Genomic DNA, 6375 nt, shown 5'->3' with positions numbered 1-6375 from the left:
TATTTATAGCTAGGCCTCTGGCCGTGGCGTTGCTCCGTTTATCTTTCACGCCACTATCTATTTTAGAGCATCGAATATTTTTTTTAAAATTGGTATTTAATAAAACCTATTCATTTAAATTCGATTACGATTTGTTTATTTTTATACAGACCCATTTATAATTTATTCTTATTTTGGCAAATTGCAAATTATGTTCCTATAAATCTCATAGTGACATTAATTTGATAGGCATTTCTTAAGTAAGGTGTTAACGCCCTGTTTCATATCGTACTAGAAAGCGCCTGGAACTTTATTCGCGTGATATATTTTTAAAACTGCACTTTTATCTATAAAGATGTTACGTTGAAACAAACCTTGCAGGAATCGACAGAAATAAATCCTGGAAGCTTATCACCTTGATCCACACCTGCGCTATCTTTGAACAAGGTCTGAATCATTTCAGAAATAAATCTTACCAATATTATTTTATTTGGATGACGAGCCATATTTTGGCTTTATTACGTTAAAGTCGCCAATAGTGTAATGGTTAAGGAAACGGACACAGATCACGCGATCGTAGATTCGATTCCATTTGAGTATTATTGTTAACTATCCTAGTACAAGCCTAAAGCTTAATTCGAATATTTCAGTATCAAATAATCTTACTAATATTATAAATGCGAATGTTTAGATGGATGGATGTTTGTTTAAAGGTATGACCTGAACGTCTCAACCGATCTCGCTGAAATATGGCATAGATGTAGAAAATGGAAGAAGACATAGGCTACTTTTTTTCCGTACAGACGGAGTCGCTGGCGATAGCTAGTCTTCTAACAAATTGCAAAAAAATATTTTCCTTACGTAGAATTGTACATAAATAAAATACCTAATAATGTATATATGTATTAGATTATCCAAAGTATATAACTTTAGATTACAATATATAGTTTAAACATACGGCCACTCCTAGCTACAGGGTGTTGCAAAAACATGACAAGAACAATGCCACGTGTTTGAATAATAGACAGTTAAAACACTCCAATTACAAGAAAAACGATACAATGGTCGAGCTTGACTCGACTTATTAGACCATTGCCTACTAATAGAGTCATCTATAAAGCTGTGTTTTTTTTCTATTTTGAATGAGATTATTTGAATAATGTAAGACGATGTATAAATATTCATCATATTAATAAATTGGAGTGTCTGTATGTCATACCGAAAAAAAAGATGATGATGATGTGTTTGTGTTATTAACAACGTAAGACCAATTTTTTGTTTGTACGTCTGTTAATCCACAAGTCCTTGTTTGTTCTGGGTATTCTGCGAAACCGATAAGCTGATTTAGACAGGACTTTGAAGGGAAGGTAGTTGATGTCTGACAGATAGGCTATTTATTTAAAATCCCGTGCTGACGAAGTTGCGGCATTTTAACCGACCGCTAGTATTGTGATGTTTGTTTCAATTTTTTTATTTATTTGTAAGTTTACTTTTGAAGATTAGTAATGTTAGTATACGTAATTAATATAAGCTTTTTGAACTATTTTTATTTTCTTTATATTATATTTTACTCTCTATTGGAACAAATAAAGAAAACCAAAGATCTGCAATTATAGTTTCTACTATGACAAAATAATCGTATGCAAATATAATATTCAATTTTATTAACCTATTTCAACGAAGAAGTACTGTTAGTCCTTCAATCACATCTCACGTTACAGTTAGGTTAGAAAAATAACCGGTGCCGGAGAACATCGAGCCAAGATGCACCGTGAAAATGCTAAATTATAATAAATTATACTTTACTGCATGTGAACTTACTTTATTATAGGGAAATAAGGGATGTAACATCATGTCGATGTTTCATTAAAACTTATCGATAAAATAATTTCATATATTACTAGTGATTAATTGATATTAAACAAAAATAAATGTTATGTTACTTATATTTTAAATGCGTAAGTTTGGATGGATTAATGTTTGTTAGAAGACTCGATGAAATTTGCTACCTGTCTGGATCATAGTCTGGAAGAATACATACTGAGTTTTTCTTAATACCGCGCGGACGGAGTCACGAGGAATCGAGAGATGTTCCATTTTTAAAAATTGGTCAAGACGTTCCGAGATTTAGACATATGTATAGTCAAAAACGGATATCTGGCCCGATGATAGAGGTGGTGCTATCGCGGTTAGTCCTGGCACAAAATATATTAAACCTTCTGAGGCATAGAAAATTCCATAAAACAAAAAATACATGTGATTTTTTTCATTGACTAAGGGTGGCGCTAGTGTACTGTCATAATTTAGTTTGCCTTATGCCCACTGGGTCAGATATTCTTGTCGATCTATAAAACGTTTTAAGAATCCACTATCTATCCGTCCATGTATTAAAAACAAAAGATTTTGAATAATTCCTCAATTATGGATTTAAGGAACTCTGTTTGATTTTTTTTTATTATTATAAAGCAGTAAAAATAGGACGAAACAGTGTATTAGTTCCCTGTATTGTAGCAACATTTTTCCAACCAAGTGTTCTCGGCTGGTTTTTATTGAAATTTATGTTAATCCGCGCATAAGTTGCACTAGTCGATCGGCAGGCTGTGTCTCCATTGTGCTGTGATTCGATTTAACGTGACGTCCGAAATTTTGTAAACATACAAGTTCAAGCTGTTTAATTTTACAATTCGTATAAAAATTACATATTTTCTACTCTTATTAGATTGACATAAATAAAATTTATAGTGACATCTTAATGCGTGGACATTTCAACAACAACATAACTCACGAGCGTATCCTAGAGGGCTAGGCAGAGACCACGGATTTCAATTAAATACGATTCTGACACACCTCTCCCGCTGCTACATAAATTATATCCATTTACAGAGAAAATTAGCTTTAGTTTTAATAAATGTTTTCAGACAATGTAAACTGGACTCACATCATATAAAAATGTTTGGCAAGTCCTAAATAATTTCCTGAACTCTAATTAAATTTACTTATATTCTTAGAAAATATACTATAGGAAAACATTCATTTTTTTAGTTGAAATATTATACTCGACAATGGAAACAGACACTAAGGCGTTAGTAATATATGCCCGGTACGTACACAAAACAACTTATTGCCTTTAAAATAGCATTACGTAAGGAGGACGCATTTGTACGTGTGTGTTTATATTTACATACATTTTTCATTAGCCTTTTAGATTTTTCCATTTATGTATTGAAAATATTATAATACATATTTTAACGTTTTAATTTATTTTATTTGTACATAAAGTATTTAATATTACAAAGTAATATAATTTTATAGTAAACTAGCTGTCGCCCGCGACTCCGTCTGCGCGGGATTAAAAGTAGATGTTGGCCGATTCTCAGACCTACTCAACATGCTCACAAAATTTCATGAGAATCGGTCAAACCGTTTCGGAGGAGTATGGAAAAGAAAATTGTGACACGAGAATTTTATATAAAAGATTTTAATGTTGCATACATTTGTGAAATTAGCAAAATCTTTTCAACATTTTGGGTTTTTAATTTTTGCATTATAAGGCTTACTTACTTTAAAATGCAGAAATAAACGTTTCTTAATTTTAAAGTTTTAGAATTATACGCACGGGTCCAGTTTTGTTATTTCACTTTTTTCTATGAGAATGAGAGAGAGGACGATATTCCTTTTTACAAGTATTCTTCATAGTCGAGAAAATAGTCGTAATAAATATGAAAGTGAGATACCTTAGTTAAGTCTAACAGTTAATTACATTCTTATTATTATTGGAATATTTATTCGTCAATAAAAGTTTAACGGTTACAACCGAGTTGAGACTAACAACTGTAATTAATAGGTTGCAAGACTTACGGAAAGCATATCGAAATAACCAAGCTACTTCTAAAATCATTAACATCTTACTTATGACAATACTAGCTGTCGCTTGCGATTCGCGTATTCTACATCTATACCAAACTTCAACAAGATCAATGCAGCGGTTCTGGAGGTATATTCAAACATACCATCCATTTAAACAATTTTAACAGTGGTAGAGCCCGCTTTAACATCTTCGCACGAATTGGCCCGGTTCGCCCGGTGAAATACCACGACCATACAGAGGATAGGCGTGAAGAGTAAGCAATTTTGCGTTTCGTCTGATGTGTGCGTCCCGGAGGCCTAATTTAGTCCTCTTTCCCTACCAAAAAGGTGGGATTTTTGAAAGGAAGGGATGCGAAGTGGAAGTGGACTTTCCGGATGAGAGGATGTATGGAAATGTTTTCTTTCTGTTTCTGTTCTTTTGAACTAAATGCTAGCTTAGTTTCTATCAATAAATTATACCTGCTAAAATGTTTTCTCCTGTATTGGAATCCGCTATTATCTAGGTCCTTAAATAAAAAGAACAGTAATAGTAAAAAAACGTTTTAGAGACAAAACAAACAGAAAACGGGACATCGCGGAAGTTAAGACAATGGTTCCCTCATTACGCGAACGCACCTAATAGCCCGCAGGAGCTGGATTATTTAGCATCATTCAACACAAACATTTTCACATAATAAATCAAGTTTTATACCTGTATTAAAAAAAAAACATTTGACAGAACAGCCGTCATGAGAATAATTAAAGTTTTCATCAAAATTATCTGTATGAAGCTTTTTTTTAATATGAAGCTTATTAATAATATTTTCGTTGGTTACTAGCTGTCGCCCTCCACTCTGTTTGCGCGGAATTAAAAAATACGTAATTAGTAGCCTATGTGTTCTTCCAGACTTCTATACTATGCCAAATTTTATTGAGATCTTTTAAGCCGTTCTGGAGATACTTTCTAACCAACATCACATTCAAACATTCGCCTTTATAATATTAGAAAGATATAGCAAGAAATAAGATACGTTTTAACTCTTAATCTGACAATGTATACATAAGTTTTCAGGAAAACTAAGCTTGTCAGATTTTTTTAATTATTTTTATGACAGTTTTATGTGTATCAATAACAACAAAAAAAAGCTTTTTACTGTATTTTACATTGACAAATTAAGGGTTAAGTATATCAAAGAAGACATATTTTTGTTTCTAAGAATAATATTTTTTTTGCATATATATATATTTATTTCCAAAGAAAAATAACATAAATTGGATACGGTTATTTTATTATTAAACGCTTATTTATCTAAATTGAATATTGAACATTAAATACAGTGTTGTAATATTTTTAAATGCATTATAAAAAAGGCTAAAAAAACTTGAATAACGATTTTTAATAATTTCAATTTTACATTTCGATGTAATCCTATTTTATTGTTATACAATGATTACTTTTATTTTATTGCACAGATTAAATAATATTTAGAAAGTAATTTAAATAAGTTTAATATTTTAGAAGATATTGATTTTAAAGTGTTAACCCTTAATTCTTTGGTGTCCAGACGAGCAATTAATAAAATCTACTGAACTAGTTTAGAGAGAATTACGTAAGTATGACTTTACTTAAAAAAAACAGTTTTTTTGCTACAACAAAATTTCGTCGAATTAAGAACTTGAGAGTATATTTCTCAGTAATAATTTAAAACTTATTATAAATCAAGACGAATTCAAAAAAGACTTAGGAGAAAGAAAGGATTTATATTAGAAACTGTATTTGTTTTAGTAATCGATTTTAAATTATTTGGTATAGTATAAATTATTATCACGCTTAACTTAGGGTAGGCTCCGAGACCCTCGGTGGGGACGTAGTGAGCTGATGATGATGATGATAAATTATTAATTTAAATAATTTTTTAAGAACTTTTTGTATAAATTATGATCTTAGAGGAAGTTTTGGGAATCAATTCACATTATTATAATAATAATATTTCATACAAACATCATCTAGCCTTGTAGTTTAATATACAATTAATACGTTATTCTTTAATTTAGAGCCCTTAGTAAATTATACAAATTTTAAAGACTAAAATTGTCTTTACCGTCATTTTTAACAAGTATTTAAAAATGTCTTAATGCAGATTAAACTTTACTATTCTTGTTTATTTAAAATTAATGATATTTTTATTATTTCATGTTCTTCAAAAAATCAAGTTACTATATTCGTTAATTTGTTAAAAATACTGGTCAAATAACTTCCTTACTTGATTGTCTATAAAGCTGCACATAAACTAACCTGCTTTTGTTTGTCCTGAACTTTAAATGTTCAAAAACTATAGTCACATAGTCGAAGGTTTTTTTTACAATTTTTTTAAAGTCCGATAACGCTGCGCCAAGAAATCGCGCGCCAAAAACCTTATCAAAGAATAATTCACATTTTTTTTCTTATTTCCCTATTGTCGTAACTTACTTATTACATTTTTCCAATTTCACGGAACGACGAATTTTGATGGATTACAATTTTTTTTATTATTGTTTTTATTTAAAGTT

Source organism: Papilio xuthus, unplaced genomic scaffold, assembly GCF_000836235.2.
Source record: "Papilio xuthus unplaced genomic scaffold, Pxut_1.1 DF826159.1, whole genome shotgun sequence".
In the NCBI taxonomy this organism is placed as follows: domain Eukaryota; kingdom Metazoa; phylum Arthropoda; class Insecta; order Lepidoptera; family Papilionidae; genus Papilio; species Papilio xuthus.
This window is presented reverse-complemented; position numbering follows the sequence as displayed.